The sequence below is a fragment of the Gymnogyps californianus genome, chromosome 9 (assembly GCF_018139145.2).
Source record: "Gymnogyps californianus isolate 813 chromosome 9, ASM1813914v2, whole genome shotgun sequence".
Taxonomy (NCBI): Eukaryota; Metazoa; Chordata; class Aves; order Accipitriformes; family Cathartidae; genus Gymnogyps; species Gymnogyps californianus.
In genome coordinates, this window is record NC_059479.1 from 3,277,694 (window position 1) to 3,295,945 (window position 18,252).

The 18,252-nt window shown below is 36.4% G+C and overlaps 1 protein-coding gene and 1 long non-coding RNA gene across 2 annotated transcripts in view; both read left to right on the top strand.

Moving 5' to 3' along the window:
• The first annotated feature begins 4,699 nt into the window (after window positions 1-4,699).
• LOC127019640 (uncharacterized) lies at window positions 4,700-11,809 on the top strand. The gene is made up of 3 exons (XR_007766955.1): window positions 4,700-4,846; window positions 9,714-9,752; window positions 11,371-11,809. It is a non-coding gene; the product is annotated as an uncharacterized LOC127019640 (long non-coding RNA).
• Window positions 11,810-12,264: 455 nt separating this feature from the next.
• Window positions 12,265-18,252, top strand: part of ZNF711 (zinc finger protein 711) — a 47,744-nt gene continuing 41,756 nt past the window's right edge. The window contains exons 1-5 of the mRNA XM_050901825.1: window positions 12,265-12,404; window positions 14,846-14,976; window positions 16,524-16,612; window positions 17,078-17,282; window positions 17,660-17,798. The gene's annotated coding sequence lies outside the window, so the exon portion shown is untranslated. The remainder of the gene's footprint in view (window positions 12,405-14,845; window positions 14,977-16,523; window positions 16,613-17,077; window positions 17,283-17,659; window positions 17,799-18,252) is intronic.

The following is an 18,252-nucleotide window of genomic DNA, read 5'->3' on the forward strand; positions in this document are numbered from 1 at the left end:
ACTTAGGAACTATTGTAAAGATATTTTATAATGCATCAGTATAGTTATCTTGCAGTGAAAGTTTGGAATATTTCTGAATCGCATTCAAATACAGAAAACATATTTTAAATCTAAAAAGAAAGTGGGGTCCTACAAAGCTTATACTTTTTAAAAAGGAGCATTAGTATGCTTTAGATTGTGTGTAGTTTTTACTTTAAATTGCAGGGATTCTAAGAAGCAAAGCTCAGATCTGTGCTAAAGGTAAGCTACCGTCAAGAAAGACTGTAATTGAAACCATTCTAGAAGTTATCATATTATTTATATTACCACAGTATTGATGTGCTCTTCTTGTAGACCAGAGCAAGTGTACAAAACAAACTGAAATGCTAAGAAGAAGGAAATCTAAAAGTTGGAAAATCTTACTGTTACACTAATTTTTTTATTTGAAGAAACTTCTTTACCTTTTAAAGTCTAATGGCCAGATCTGTTTTGTGTTGCAAAAAATGAGTATATCAGTACATACTAACAAGTTGTAGAAGGAGAAGAGAGAGGGAAATGGAAGTTTCATCACTGACTCGAAAGTGGTGAAAGGGATGTGCATTTGGGAGTTCTGAGTTTCCTGCGGGGCAGAGTCAGAACACCATTATTCAAGGTGCAATTAGTTCTTTGCCCTTTCATTTATGGGCTGTAGGAGATTGCTTTTACTGAAACAACTGAAAGAAATTCCATGTGTTTCCCTTGCTGTGGTCAGGTAATAGGTCTAAACTGAGGCTATCGTGGTTTTAAGTGTTGGTAACTTTTTTTGTGCTGTATTTGTAGCAGTCCTAATATCAATATTTGAGAAATATGTAGCTTCCTTTCTGTTCGTGCCTCTCTCGGAACCTCTGCAACACAACAGTAGTAGAAAGAGAGTTCTCCAAAGCCATCTTGAAGCAGATCTGAAATTAATTAAGATTAAAGCTAATGAGCAGTTGACCAGCTTCCACCATTAATTTTGGCCAGTAACTTTGCTTTAGCTATAGCTCTCTATTTGAGGAAATAAAATTAGTCTAGGTGTAGTCTACCTAGACTGTAGTTGCAGAATGCATAACTTTGCACTTGATTTTGCTGTGTTCCAGAAACTAAGACAATAAGAGAAAGAAATGGGTATGCTGTGAAATAGAGAGCTAACAGCTGTTTAGGCCTATTGGCATTGGTTTTATTTGTTGTGACCTAAGTAGGCACTAAAAAGAGAAACCTATTGATGGCCTCTGCAGCCCTTCCGTGAGGCCTAGTCCAAACCTGTTGCATTCAATAAAATGCCAACAACGTAACAGAAAGTCAGTAGTTTGGGTTTTGTAATCCACTTCATTAAAACATCCCGCCCAAGTAAAAACTGCAAATTACATTTCTGCATCTTTGTCTTAATCAAATTTAAAAGCCCTAGGTAAAGGTGTGTGTTTAGCACACAACCTGAAGTGCTGGCACTCAGCAGCTGTGAGCCGGATCCTGAGGGGAAAGCCCGTCAACCAGAAGAACAAAGCATGTGTATAAACTGGTACTTCACGCTTCTGCGTTACATCTGAAGAAGGATCACGCAATTTCTTTTACTGAGGTATATGTTAATTTCTCTGTTCTTGTGAGCGTGATTCTGGGGTCTGTTGTAAAGCAATCTTCTGGCAAGGCTGAGAATTGGTGTTATCCACTGCTGTAAGATTAAGTGCTGTTGGGCTTTCAGCTAAAGCAGTATTCTTTCAAGAATTTGCTAGGCATTGGTTTTTACAGATCATTATTTATCCTTTGAAAAGTAAAGGTTAAAGTTTACCTTTCGCTGTTAATGTGACTGCATTTGGCATGTTTTCATAAGCAGCTAGCTCCTATCAAATGCAGAAATCCATGTTGGGATTTTATAAATTACAGAGAAATTTCAAGGGCACCATCCTAAAAAACAATGCTTGTGCTAACTTAAACTTCAACGCAGTTAATCTTTCACAAACTTTGGGTGTATCCCCATTTCTTCCTGTATAGTTCTTCAGGATGACGAATCATTCACATAGAGGCCATCACATATTCAGGATCTTGTGCAGTGAATGTTCAGAATTTTTAAAAGACTTCTTAAATAATAAAAAGGCAAGGTGACAGTTTGGGGGTGTGCTAAGATGTCAGGTTTTGCTGCCATTCATCCTTGCCAGAGGGGTATTTTCTATTCTTTTCTCAGGAAGGAAACACAATTGCAAAAGAGAAAAGTTAACCAACAAAACTTAATGGTAGATGCATACGATTACAGGATTCCTTCTTAGCTCCTGTCTCATCCCTGTTAGTTAGCTTCAGGACCAGTGCCCTGCACACCTTTTTCAGGCTACATTCAGTCTCAAACAAAGGGATGGAGAAATCATTCTTTCCCTTTCTCTCATTTGTAACTTGGTTTGTAACTTGGCTTGGGCTGATGGTCAGAGTACATGTAGCAGCTGAGGCTACTTTCCCCACCCACACGGAGTCACAGCATATTCCTGCTGTGCCGTACCACATTCCTCCTGGGTTTAAAGGCTTCCTGCTCATCAGAATGTATTTAAGACTGTTAAAACACTTTAAAAACTAAGTAAAACACTTTAAAAACTAAGCTTCACAGTGTGTATTACCAAACTCCTGATGTCTAGCTTATTCATAGCTTTATATAAATTGCCCAGGAAATAAATAATAGAAAATATTTTAATAATGAGAGTAAATAATAGAGATTTGGTGTTCAGCACTTTGTTCTGATCTCCCTTTCTCCATCCTACCCTCTTCTTCCTTAGTCCTGCAGTTTCTGAAGTCATTGGCATGGAGGAATAGGCTTGTCTCAACGCTCACAAAAATAACGGTTGTGTAAGGAGTAGAAAAGTACCAGGAGTTTCCTTTGTGGGAGTTAGGTAAATGGAGAAATATGGTGATGCCAGTTATCCACAGGTAAACTTGCACAGATGCTTTTATATTGTAAAAATGATTCAGCAATGTGAGTCTATAAAATTCAGTACTATGTGGGAGGTCTTGAGGGCAGATCAGCTCTGAAATTGAATAAACAAACATTTTAGGGAAAAAAGCCCGAACAAATACATCCCTTCCAGCCCAGAAGAGATGAAGAACAGCAAAGAAATGCTGCTGTCGTGGCACTTGCTGTTTTGTGTTTCCTATCTATTGATCTAAGACTGTAATGTTAGCGTGCACATTCCCTTCATGTGGATTTTCCTCTTACTTGGTGCTACTTTAGAGCTATTGCAAATGAATACAGGATATAGAGTAATTGGAGAAAAAAATTCCTCTCTAGCTGTATTTGTTAAACTCCGCCTTCCCTGGAGGAGTTTTGGACTCTAGGTAGATGTATTTCATTTGTAAAATGAAGTAGTTATTGTACGTGTTTACTGTTATTTATTTTGCATTAATCAGTAATATTTATAATGAAATAAGAGTGTTTTCTCAATTTTTCTCCTCTTTTTTTTTTTCTTTATTGACCAAAACAATATTAAGTAATACTTCAAAGGGGTTAACTTTGATTAATTGAGGCAATCAGTGGGCTGTTGCTATAATCCTCTGACACGAATGGTATGCATTTGGAATCTTTCCTGCGCAATAAGGTTTCTAGCATGAACTATTATAAATAACTTAATTAGCTATCACTACTGTATATTGTAATTGATAACGCTTGCTAAGATGAGTTTGAGTAGAGCAGGTTTTAAGTCAAATCATTCGTGACTGAACCAAGACCAAAATAGCTCAGCACAATTTGGTGAGTTTAAATTACAAACCCCTTTACTGTGGACTTCGATGTCTGCATGAGTACATTGGTGGAAAGAACTTCCAAGGAGAGGGGTGGGAGAGAATCCCTTTATAATTTCATCTTTCTCAAGTCCCAGGGAAACAGAATAGCCAGTAAGTGTTGACGCAGAAAACAGCTGTTACTACAAAGCAGGACAGTTTCTCTACTATTACACAAAATTACTTACAAATACTCTGTTCACAGTCTACATACGACTATGTAGTCAGTGATTTAGAACTCACATATAGGCATCGCGTATAAATAGTAGCATTGTCAACTAAAAACCAAAATAGTGTAGAAGTGTGCTTAACTACTTTTAAGTATACAGTTCAAACAACTTTTAAGTATACAGTTCAAACTACTTTTAAGTATACAGTTCAGTTCTAACACCAAATATTTGTGTCACTGGATTGTGTTTATATATCTTGACCTACAGTTTATAATATGCAAGCTGTATGTGGGGCCATAGAAACCAAAGTTTAAAAATGTGGTGTAGGTCAGCAAAACAGTCTTTATCCTGCCAGCTGGGTACAATTTCCTGTGTTACATATTCTGGTGTTTTTCTCTATTTTTTCCATTCAAAAGTCTCAAATTAATAGAGCTTTCATTACCTTTTTAGAAGATTGTTGCAAGTTATAGGTTAAAAAATCATGGGTTTCAGAGGTAAAAAGAGTTTAATTACTGTGAGCATCAGGAGATTTCCTTTTTTTAATTTAGCCATCTTAATTCATTCCAGTATTTACACATTACAAACAGCATTTTACGGGTTGAGATAAAAGTTTTTGTATGTAAGAGATTGCCAAGACACAGCTTTCTAATATAGATAGAGGAAGGCTGCATTGAAGAGTAGTCTGGGAGAGTTTAGGATGACATTTAAATCATATGTTTACATTTTGATAGCTCTCTACATTTTATTTGCTTATTTTTGCCTGATACAGTTACTTGCACTTGGATTCTTGGCACTTCTGGAAGAAAAAAAAGAACTTGAGAAGATTAAGTATTGCAGACCACAGCTAGGAGGACAATCAAGGAGGAAAGGTGGGAAACGACGGTGTGAGGGACTCATGGAGGAAACAGATACCAACTTTTACTGGGGTAGGTGAAAAGGGGAAATAAATTCGCAGTACGAAAGGAAGCCTTGGATTGCTATGTGGGAGCTGTGAGCACATCTTACATTCCTAACTTATGCTGTGGATTGTTTTAACAGTATAAATGACAACAAAATACTTCAGCAGTAGCTGGGATAGCTACTCACTTTGGTAATGCTGAACAGGGAAGATTCTAGTAAGCCTTTAAAAAGTGATCTAGGGAAGACAATATCATGGGAAAAGATGCCACATTCCTGTCTACAGTGTCTTCCTCCCTGTCATTCTTTGATGAGACACAGAATTTCAAGACAGTCCTGAGGTGTTGCTGGGCAAATTTGAAAACAGCTCATGGTGCAAACATCAAAGCCAGCCTTGGAAGAAAATGCTGCCAGCAGAGAATCAGAAACTTCCAGGTAGAAAGATAAACCTCTGGGATGTTACTTGGGTTATTGACTTTCTCATTCCCTTCTCATTCTCATCTCGTGATGTAGGGAAGAAAACGACCAGCAAGCACAGTTTAGGCTCTTTTCTGAACTGTAGTCTAATAAAGCAATCCTTCCTTCTTAGTCTTCAAAATATGTTTGTGCGTGTTTTCCTATCTGACTATTTTTACCCAAAATTCATCTCCCCACTTTATGCAGTCAGATTTTTACCTCCTATCCCTTCTCTTTCCAGATGGATATATATATATGGAAGGTATACTCTTAAAGTGAAACTTGGAGATTTTTTTTGTTGCCTGTCAAAGCTGCTCCGTCTGGTTCTGATCATTCCTCCCCTACCTGCCTTGGAGACTTTATTTAAAACAATATATCTGAAAGAGAACTACAACTTTCATTTGTGCTACCTTCAGATATCACAAATGAAACAGCGCTGAGTTGGGTCACTAGTAAAATCCTAATAAGAATTATCATTAAGTTGCAAGTAGTAGTCTTGGTGTAGTCAACACTATGATTTGAAATATTTATTTCTCCTGATTATAAACAAATGTTCTGGCTTGGTGCTAGCATATACTGAACTCCTTGCCTTCCTTGATACAAGCCTCCACTTAGCTTTAACTTATGAATTACCTTCTCCAAAAGATAATATGGTATATTCATTAAAGTGAATATTAGATAGATATTTAGATATAATATTTAGATCTTTTGCCTTTTAATTCTTTTTTAATCTACGGGGAAAAAAGCATGCTATGAAGTAAGTTTTTGTTTCAGTTCCAGCTGTAGTAAATTGAGCTGTTGTGATTGGGACCAGAACCTTGTGCAATTATTTTTGGGGAACAGGCATCTTTACCTTTACATATGCAGGTAAAAATATCTAAATAAAGCTGCAGTTTGGAGTGAAATAAATCTCAGTGTAATTCCACATTTGCAAAAAGAAAACAGGTTCAGAGAAATTGGGACAATGTAAGAATTCATGTCTAGTCAGTACAGAAATTGTAGTTTTAATTTCCTTTTAGAATCTGATTTGAAAATGCATCAATACATATGGCAATAATGAGGAAGAATATGTATGGTATTTCATGCCAAACTGTGGGAGGAGTTTTGGTAAAATCATGAGATTGGAAGTTAGGAAATCATGAAAAATTCAAAAAGATGCAACCATGTTTTGTAATCGGACAGATTGTGGGTTGAAGGAAGAGCTGTCAGTAACATACTATGTTCTGCAGCTGTGCCTAGCAATCAAAGCAGCAATAATTATCGCAGCAAGGCTTCATTTGTTCTAGGAGCAGAGACATCTTACGACCAGCCTGATAACAACCTTTTAATCATCATTTTTATACTCTTGATCCATGTCAAAGACATGTCTTTAAAAACAATGTATGTTCAAGGAACTTTGTCTTCAAATACATTCAAAGTTTGTTATCTTTAAAAGGTAAGGTGACCCTAAAAGGAGAACAGATAAATGCTTGTGACAGATACCTTAGTGTGTTGAAACTTGTGTCATTAAAGGAATACTTTGCATATGTATTCAAAAATTCAGAAATAGCAAGATTAATGAGACAGTTTTATGGAACTACCCAGTTGTCATAAAATATGCTGGAGAAGTTATCAGGAAGTTGTATCTGTTATAAGTTAATTAGTAATTCTTCATAGAGCAGGATGTTGTAAAACAAGCTCAAAATCCATGATCCTTGACTTGCTACAGTAAATAACAGTAGCAGAAAGGAGAGTGCATTCTGCTGCTAGCAAAATCTGGAAGAAACGGTCTTTTACCACAGTCGGCTGCAGGATGTCCATTCTTGCTTTTCATTCTGTTCGTGGTCAGCAATTTGCTGAGTGAACAAGAAGCTTTAGAACGTAAGACGTGGTTGCATTTTTGCTCTATAGCTTGTCAGAATAGGGATGTGTCTATCAAATGCTTGGCTTACCTGTGGTAGTGCTGCTATGATATTCATATGCAATCCCAATGGTATTGCTTCTGAGGAAATTCTCCTTATGGTTTAGGTAGAGTTTATTTTTAAATAATGGGAAAACAGTGAAAATGTTAAGACCTTTGTGTGACAACTGCTTACCTGTGTTTGCCGTTATGAAGTGTTTCATAGTTCTTGAGTTCTGTACTGCCAAAAGTATGGTGGTATTTTACAGAGGCATAGGTATGCAAGACAAAGATGCTTTTGCTTTCACCTGTTATTCTGTACTTCTGTACATTAAAAAGATTGCAACCATATGAATTACAACTGAAATACTAAGTATTCTGGTGGTTTTGAATCATTTTGAGTCAATCTGTCAAGGTCAAAAGGACACATTTTAAATAAGTAAGATGGTTCGGTTCTTTTTCAGTAGGAAGAAATACTTGGTGTATGGGTTAAAAAAATTATACATTCTTTTTATAGCAACTATTTTTAGAAGATTTTTTTGAGATGAACAGGGAGAAAATCATCAGTAATTAAGAGCTTGATAACCAGAATGCATTGAAAAAAGGTTATTTTAAATGAGAAGTTAAGTTATATGGAATTGTCTCTGATTCTGTTAGAGTATACAGTATCAGTCAGGAATTTTTTTTATGGGAAGATTTCCTACAGATTGATTTTATTTATTTATTTATTTTATTACATCACTGTTCTTTACCTGGTAGCTACCAGTTACTAGTAATTAGGTATCACTAACCTGATAGTGATGTAAACCAGCTGCAGTTACTATTTTTCTAATAGAGTTTTGGTTTGTGATTTGAGGAATTTTTTTTGTGCTACTTTAGCCTTTAAGTTGTCAAAAAAAGTTACCACCTAAGGATAACTTTGCATTATATAGACTACAGTACTGTGAAGGGCTCAGCAGTGAGCGAGGCTCAGCAGTGGAGGCTCTCTCTCCAACAGAATCACAGCTAGTTATTTTCTACTCCCTTAGTAGTTTTTGTAACATTATGAAAAGAATTGTAATTCTGTTACTGATCATAGGGGTAGCTAAAAAACATTAGTGCTGCTTATCTCCTAGGTAATACGATGCCAAATACTACTAGGGTTTTTTCATTGTTCTGTACTTTATAGTCATAACATATGATCTATATTTAGGTTGTCTTGGAAAATGCTTCAATGCTGATGCCCTCTTGAGAGAAAGGAATGCAATATATTTAAGTAGATTTGTATGAATGCAAGCCTTGATCACTGTGTGATCATTTAGATTTATCTCTGATTAACAGTAAATGTTGGATTAGATTGTCTTGGACAGTGGGGAGGAAGGAGGCTTCCATCTTTTTTTGAAATAAAGACTGCTCATAGCATAGTTTCTTTAGCTAATAATGCATTAGTCATGAGTTTGCTAATGCACCTGTTCATGGTGTAAAATCCCTCTTACAATAGCAAAACAATAATATTACAATGCTCTGATACCACTTTCTTCCTGTCAGTTGCCAGGTAGGCTTAGATGGATCTGCTCAGAGAGAGATCTCGTCCAGTTCTGACTTTCTGGCTTCATTCTAAATGCATATTTTCTCATTGTGAAAAGTTATGCAAAATTATACTCAGCTGTACTGGCTGTTTTGGGGTTTTTTTGAGTATCATAATGGTGCTTGGCCTTGCCAGGTACAGTCCTGGTTTTAATTTTCTCTCTCAGCATCTCCAGTGGTGTCTTGCAATTCCTTGTTTGGTTATACATTATAGGTCAAGATTTCAGGTACATCTCCGTAAATCATAAACTTCAGTGGCTTTGCACCAGAACCTCTGGGTCAGCTTGTAGCTTGCTGGTATGAATGATACGTACAGCATTCAGTCCGAGTCCTACATAGGAAAGAAACAGGTAGCAAAGAATGTAGGGTCTGAGTGCCAAACATGGTGACTTTTGATGTCTGATTAATGTTGCTGATGAGGAAGTTATTTTTAGACAGCCGTATGCCTGTGAAGTACTGTAAGCACTCAACTTCTGGAACATAATTTACAGCCCACAATGTTTACACAGTAAAGGAGATGGAGAAGAACCAACATTAATGCAAAACAAATCCTTTTGTAGACCAAAATAAGGAACAATCCCAATCCAAAACACACAAAAAGGTTTTCATTTGGATTATAATTAGAAGGTTTGAGTCTCAAATGGGTTTCATGACTTTTAGCGTTTGCCAGCAATCCAGAGATGATACATAGTGGAATTCAGATACAACCACACTTAAATGATGCGATAAAAATTATAATATAAGCCATACAATTTACTGGCTAACTGGAAGATGGGTACAAATTCAGAGTAAAGTAATTTAAGCAGGTAAACCTTCATTTCTCAAATAATTTCAAAATTTTGAAGAGGCAAGTCACTGGAAAGTAAGACACAGTATCGTCTACAGAGTACATAATATGAAGCTTAAATTTCTGATGTATTTAAAAATACAGCCCACTAACAGTATGTTACTGTATAATTGCATTAAATAAATATTTGTTTTGTTTTGATTTACAGCCAACTGCACTGGAGTTGAGGACTTTAAGACCTGCCTGGGTAATACAGACAACTTCTGTCCTACCAATATTTACTGTCAATGTAAAAATGAAAAACTTTTTTGCAGGAGGGTGTGGGGTTGGCTTGCTTGTTTGTTTGTTTAAATATACACTATGTCAATGCAGCTTGTCAAATATATTCTTAATGATGAACTAAATTTAGACCCTGCAGTGTGATCCATGAAAGTAGATGTTGATCTTCATTCACAGTCTGCATAAGCTCATAACTCAGCTACAGAGCATCAAATCTGGGATGAGTGCAGCATTTTCTTTTTTAGAATATGTGTAGGCCATGTAATTCATAATGTAGGTAATCACTACAGTCCTCAATTTTCACATGCTTGCTGTTGTCTCAGAGGTTTTACTTTAGAAATGAATTATGCTGTGTAATGGAAAGTTAATTTTTTTTCCCAGGTTGATCAAAATTTCTTTAGAGTTAAAAAAAAAAAATTGTAATATGCTATTCTCCATTATGTAGTTGGTTTTTTCCTTTTTTTTTTTTTTTTTAAAATCTAATAATCTGAGTAGAAAATCTTGTTCCCATATCTAGCATATTTGGTTTTTTACATATAGCTTGACCCTTAGACTTGACAGGACATTAGCAAGAAAATACCAGGGCAGTATTATGAAGCTCATCTGACTACCTGGTGGATTCAAGGAAATAATTTCTCTGTGACCCAGTCTGTTGTTCATGAAGACGCAGCTAGCCTCCAGTTGTAGCCAGTATACCACATTACATCACTGAGTACGCTGTGTAAACGTTAGTGCAACTCCAAAGAAATAGAATGCTACATTCTTGAAACTATAAATACATATTCTGAATCATATCCAGGTCAATACAAATATTGCATATAAATTGCAGTAAGAAAAGAATTTTCAGTAGTGGAGATCAAGGTCAAACTCTCAGAAAAGGTTACCCAAATCCAGAGTTTACATCAACAAATGATGCAAAATCCCTATCAAAAGAACCTTCCCATCATGAGAATGGCTGGGGACATTCTGTTCTAGTGATATCCTTTGTATTAGCGGAGGAAGTAATGCTTTGGGAAGGCAAAAAAAAGAAGCCCTGAATTAATTAAAATAACTTAGCTTTTTAAAAAAGCAACATTCTTATCCCATGAGAAGTCTTACTCTTAAAAGCAGAGCGGACATATTCTGTGAATCTACTATGGGTTGTGTTGCTGCTTTTTCATAGAAGGTGCATCAATGTCATAATGATAGATAGCAATGTGATGTTTCAATTATATCTGCATAGTCTATTCTGGAAATTCAGTAGCTTTGCCGTGCTTACAGCTGGTGAAAAGATCTTTGACCTGAATCATGCCATGACTTGGCTAATATACCCTATTCTCAACAAAACTTATTATCTTGGACTTACTGGAATGCTAACTTGGACTTGGTTGACGCAGAACCTGGCAGAGTGCACTTGCATCAAATCTAGAATAAGATGTATATTACTAAGATAAGTAACATCTTTAGACAAACAGGAAAAATACTGAATCTCTTGACCTCTGCAGTGTTCAATAATAGATCATTATATAGCAAAATATTTTACTTTTTTGGTATTACTTATTTTTAAATTAAAGTAATGTTGCTAAAATTAATATTTTTATTTGCAGATGTGATTACTTCAGAGTGGACTGGAAGGAGTATGGGTACATGGGCTCCAAATGTAACCACCTTTGGAACACTCTAGCTTTGATTTTAGTAACTATTCTTCCTGCAGTAGCACTGGTTATCATAGTTATTGTAATATTTTACTGTGTCTACTATTGTAAAAGTGAAAAAGCTGGATAAGTTACTCTGGATGTAGTTAAAAGGGTTTTTATAATCAAAATGGAAGTAAAGCAAAAGAAGTCTGTTACTCTGATTAATTTTTAACCTCTGGATATTTAAATCAACAAGCTTGCCATATAGCGTCCTCTGCCAAAATACTGTTTACACAATTTTACACAATTTAAATCAAAGCATCTTACCAGGGCACTTAACCATTATTCAGCATTTTACCACTGCATGCAGAACTTCACTCTAAGTCATTGCTTCTCTTCTTTAGGGCTAACCAGGCAAGCTTTAAAGATTGATAAGTATATTTACTAATTTAACTCAAGACTACCAAATCTGTCTTGCTGATTTATTTGCTATTAAGGTTGGCTTTCTTTCAACAAGTTTTTAAAAAAAAAAAAAATAAGACCGATAAACATTGACAAGAGTCTTGGCAATTAAACACAATTCTTCCATTCTTTGGTCCTAGGCATTGGCAATTTGAGCTGCTTTTTGCTTTCAACACTTTATCTTTTTTTTTTTTTTCACTGATACCTGTCCCAAGTACATAGACAATATGGTTTTTTTTCTTCTTTCATTGAAGAAAGTGCGTATCACTGGTACTTCCTCTGTCATAGAAAAATTGTAATAATACATAGCTCTTGAATAGTCATTGCCACAGTACATCTAAACCTATGATATGGCTGTTGAACTAATCTGCAGTACAAAAAGATTGGTCAAGACCCTCAAACTATTGCTAATGCTCTAAATTCACATTGTTCCCCCAACCAGGAACCAGACAAATCCTCCATACCATGAAGCACAACATAACCCTGCATTTACTGCTGAAATGGCTGGTAACTTGGGGCACATTTGTCAGCAGTCACCAAGGGTAAGAGATGATGGTGTGTGGGGCATATCACATGTTCCTAATTCTAGTGGAAGTCAGACATGATTTTGTGATTCAACCAAATGGTATATGAATAGCAAAGAAGGGTCATCTGGTAAAATTAAAGGTAATCTGAGTTTAAAATCTTCCTTTTATTTGCCCAGTATTTGATTTCCAAGATCATCTAAATGCATGTGAGAAGGTGAAACTTCATCAAGGATGAAGTTAATCTAATTTGCATAGGAGAAAACAAAGAATTAGGCATTATTTTAAAAGGATGTTCAAATAAATACTTCCTTTTAGGCCAATTAGAAGACCAGCATTAAAAAGAGAGAGAATTTGGATATGAGCTGAAGCCATATGCTACAACCTCTTGCCTTGTATCGTCACTACACTGTTCCAGCTCCTGGGTGAGCTAGTTTCAGCCCAATCAGCTCATGAACTAGGTTGCTGAATGCTATTACTGGTAGTAGTGCCCGTGCAAGGAAAGGTGCAGGAGTATGTAGCCAGAGGGGAAGAGTTTGGGATACTGTCCAGACTTCAACCAATTTAAGCTGCTGAAGAGCCATGCCTACAGTTTCATTTGACTGTTTACTAGTTATACTTCACCAGAGGAAGGATTGGCTATTTGTCTTGAAGGTTTTTTGCTTGTATGAGGGTTATTGGCAAAGTTCCATGAGGATTTGTGTAGTGTTCATGTAAGAACAGGTAAAAGGCAGTGCTAGTAAGGTGACAAATTTTGCTGATAATGCCATAGTACTCCAGAGTAGTCAAAAATTAGCCTTACTATGAAGGAAGTACAGCAGCATATAATAGTGATTGACTAGACAAGAAAATGACAAATTTATTGTTTATAAATGCAAACTAATGCATGTAGAAAAGCAGTTTTAACTTTGTGTACCTGGCAATCATCTCTAAATGAGAAATTAGAACTCAGAAGGGGCGTCTAGAGTAAAGTTTTCTGAAAAAGTTTGTTTTGCTAGGGATTTTAGGAAGAAACTGAAAACAATATGAGGAACATTGTAATACCACTGCGCAAATCTTAATTATGCCTACATTTTGACTACTGAATGTAATTTTGACCCCCCATCTCAGCAAGCAATGTAGTACATCTAGAATTTCAGGGTCATTAGTATTGATTTCTGTATGAGGAGAGATTGGGTGAGAAATTACTATTCCCTGCTTTTAATGTAAGAACTAGGCAATGTCAAATGAAATCAGGCAGAAGTTTTAAACAAACAAAAAAAACCAAGTGCTTTTTGATAAAATGCATAATCCAGCAGTATGCACTCATAGCGTAAATTAGTTTTTAAAAAATCAGACATCTATTCAGGGAGGCAGGTGTTCCGATTGGATGTATGCTTTCAGGCAGGTAACGTCCTGGTTGTGCCACTCACTGTGCTGCGGTTCACGTCTCGGAGCAGCCTGGGAGTGCACAAACTGATTCCCCTTCAGATTAAACCAACCAGACTATATGCTTCCATCTCTGATGAACATTCAGTGCCCAGGCCAAACTAGACATATTCTGAAAAGCAGGCTCTTCTGAAGTGCATCAAGTGTCAATGTGAGGTCCCACTTGTATCAGTCCACTTCGTTTGCTGCTGCGAATGCCGCCACAGACTCCGCTCCGGCTCAGTCAGTTAATGACTTAGATGCTGCTGGCTAGAAGTTACGTTGATGTATTGATAGTACTTCAGGTATTTACACTGTTAGCACTTTTTTTTTCTTTATGCTTCCATTACTGGCTGTTCTCAGTGTGTTAGGTGGCCTAACTCAGTCTCTTCCTATATTCTATTTCTATATGTGCAAAAGTAAATTTTGCAAGTACAAGATGTGTCAGAGTACAGGTAGAGAGGCCTAGGAAAGACTTGATCTATGTTGTTTACTTTAGAGACAAGAAATCAGGCTTATTTTTGTAATGAAGATGTATGTGGTCACCAGCTGGTGCAGAGCAGCATAATTGCACAAATTAGTTAAGACAAACAAGGTGGTACTAGCTGAGAATCTGACCCTTTGTGAATAAACACCACACAGTTCTGCAGGCCCAGAGTCTAAGATTAAAACTTTATGAAAATTAGAAGCGTTTGTTTCAAATACATTTTATTCAACTGGAAGTGGAATGAAAATTCATGGAATGGGTTAAATTGCAATAATGTGACCCTTCTTTCCTTTTCATGTTGTGAGCGCTGCTTTCCGATGACACTTTTGGAGGCTGGGGGGGATCAGTGCAGATGATCAGAAGGATATGGCTGTACCAAATGTATTGTTTATCTTTGTCATCTCTCAGCTGCATAATCTATGAATGATAGTACATAATTGTTTGTAGTACATAACATAAGCATTGTTGGCAGAGTTCTAGCCGTATTTGTTTAAAATTCACTGCCTACAACTGAGTTAGGTTTGGGGCTAGAATATTTAACCGTTCCCTGGTTTCTTTTTTCTAGAAAGAAGAAACTCCCTAAATCAAATCTGAAATTAAATTACCTGCATCACCTTTGTAATGGAATATTTCACTGGGACATTTGCAACATTCCTGTGAGACAGAGTAGACAGAGTCATTTATAGGATTACAAAGGTAATCTGTGATGGAGCTGGGATTTGAACTGTGGTCCCCGAAGGGCCAGACGCTGCCTTTTCAGCTAGGTTAATGCTCTGCCATGCCAATTTTCTCCATTAGGCAAGATGTTCTTTGTAGTAGAGATCATCGCTTGAACTAGTGGGTATCACAAGAAAAGATGGATAAATGCATTTCAAAAACAGAACGGAAATATGAAATACAAAGAAACATGAAAGGGAATATATTTTTGTGTGTGTGTGTGTTCATTTCCTCATTTGGTACTTCAGGTGATTATTTTACATATTAAGGAGTGTATAGTGTCTGAGAAGAAGACATTGTAGGCTGTCTGAGAAAAGAAAGAAAATAATCTAGTCTGATACATTATTTCCTGTTAAATGTATCTGTAAAGTATTAGTAGCTTGGAAATGCAGTGGGGAAAAAAAAATTAGACATAAGCCTACCTTCACCAGGAGATGGTGCTGTTTAATTTTTAACTAATTCTGAACTTCATTCAACTGATACTGTCATTTTCAAGGTGTGAATTAGACCAAATCCTGCACACTTTGTTAGGGAAGAAAACTTACTGTAAAAGGAGCTGCTGTGGGTAAGGGCTGCAATACTTACTACTTTCTCGTGCTCCAGACTGCAAGTAGCAGCCCAGAGGCAGTCCGTGGGACGTTTCTGCCTGCCTCATCTCCTTGCTAGATGTGGTGGTCATGAAAATGTGAGCTTGTAAAAAGCCCACTGTTGACTGTCTGAGCTTTTGCTTTCATGCCAGCAAGGCAGGCTAGCGCACATATCACTCTGCAGTCTGCAGAGCCCTCACCAAAGCTGTCTGAGAGAGGCAAGAGAGGAAACCGAAATCCGCATCTGACAGCATCAGCTCCTGCAGATGAACTACCCTGAATGCTGCTTCTCTCCTGAGGGTACCTTGTTTTGAAAATTATTTCAGGTCATTGCATGTTTAAACAAAGATACCTTTAGCAAATGAACATCACTTATTAGTTTAATGAACAACATAGAATATTTATTTTGTTTCTTTGTGATGTTTTCCTTCTTCCTCTAGCAGTATGTTTGGCAAGACAGCAGCCAGTCTTTAAACGACAATATTGAATTGATCTTAATTGTTGATCACTGTATTTAGTTTAATTTTTGACTCAGTTTTGCATAAATCAGAGGTAAATCCACTGTTATTTATGGAGTGACATCTTTCTGAAATGTTTAATCATAAAAGACTCAACAATACTTCCAGGCCTTGATAAGACCCTTAATACCTGGTTTACTTAATTGTGCAGAGCCTTACCTGGGTGGCTGTTTCTCTGTTATATCTTAGAGGTACGTTTTCTGCATTATCTAAGTATGTAAAGGCTTCTACTGAGTCTTTTAGATAAATTGAATTTATACATTTGAAAACGTGTCTATAACAATATATTTTGTAACTGATAAACTGGTTTATACAATTTTTTTTACACCAAAGACAACTGCTAACATACTGTACCTGGTGAGCTGGTTTTGTGATTTGTTGTCATTTTGCTCTGTGTAACCACCTGATCCCCTACGTATAGGATGACTGGGTTGGACAAATTCCAGAAGTGGTACTGAGAAGACAAGATTTTGATGATGTCCCAAACCCAAGTCAATTAGAGAATTACAGGTGTGCTGCTGGTTTTATGTCTTTTTTGGTCATTTTCACTTTATACTCTGCTTTGGAGACAAGAATTACTTTGTAGCTTTGCCAGTGGTGTGGCAAAGATCCAGTAAATGGCTAAGCTTTTGACTGGATTACTCACATACATTTTGTGGCTTGAGTCCTTGATAGAGATTATTTTTCTGAATTTTTTCTTTATTCTCCTCTACCTTGCATAATTCTAACAGCATTGCTGCAAGAATTCTAGGACTGTTTTGTAGATTATTACTAAATGTGAACTAGCACACAGGACTAAACTTATCAGCTTGCTGTCTAAGACTTAGTCTGTTTTCCTAATGTATCACCAAAAAGAAAAAGTCAGTGTGTGTTTCTCTTGTTTCTGAAGCAAAATCCTAAAATACTGATTTATCCAAAGGCTTGTATGGTTTTCCTCTAATAATTACAAATTTATTCTTTTTCATTACTTTTTAGAAACGCAGTTTCCTTAGTTGTGCACCCTCACTTTAATCCTCCTCACTTAACACCAGCCAACTGTTGCAGCTCCTACCCGCAACTTTTGCAGAGGACTTGTTTACCATGAGGCAACTAAATGATAGGAGAACATTTTCCTCCTAAGTAGCATGGTTCTACTTCAGAAACAGACTGGAGCTTTCTGGTATTTCGGTCCATCAAGAAGGTCTGATTTTTTTAATATAAACATTGAAAATGTTGAAGGTATACCTATCATGAATTTAAAACATTTTCAAAATAATCATAGGAATATAGAAAATTAGATATTATGGCACTGTTCAGTGTAACAGTGGGGAAAAAAAAAAGCTCAAAGAATATGTTGCTGCTTTAAATTCACTGTTACTTGTGTTTGCAGGATGAGGGTTTGACAATAAAATGAACTTAAAAGACAGACCATTTAGATGTCAATGTTATTGCCTCAATGTTGTGCATGCAGTAGTGAGCTTTATTATTTTTATATTTCAATTTAAACTAACACTTTATGTAATTTGCAGTATATTATTACGCATATTTTTAATAACCTCTTTTTTCTCTTTTGCATAGTCCCATGCATCCTCAGCCATTAAGGAGACCAAATCCAGCAACAGACCATTTTTCTAACCAGCAACCTCGATGTGAGAAATTTGCCTATCCATGCAATAATTTGCCTTATGCAGGTTATGCAGAGGGGAGACAGTATCGGGTATGTATCAATACCATACCTATGCATATATATTACATAATCTTCTGTCTTGGTACTGAGTACAAATTATCATAATTCAAATTGGTAGTATGTATGTCACTAAGTAAAGATGTGAGCTAATAAAAAGCCTAAAACCATCTTTTAATATATGGGTGTTTTCTTCAGGAATGTTACATTCCTGCTAATTCTATTCTAGACTGGATAAATTTTGCAATGTTTTAATCATTTTCTGAGTCATTTACACTTAGATACCACAACTCATATAAACAGGGTTTTCACCAAACTGAGGGATGGCTGCCCAAAACAGCCCCTTAAGAACAGACACTGCAGTCAGTATAGAGATATCCCTGCAGCTCTGGCTGAGGAATCACTGGAATTCTCGGTTCTAACTTGCTGTACAGTGAAGGGAATTTATATGGCTGACATGAAAAAATAAAGCCTAAAAGCTCTGTGC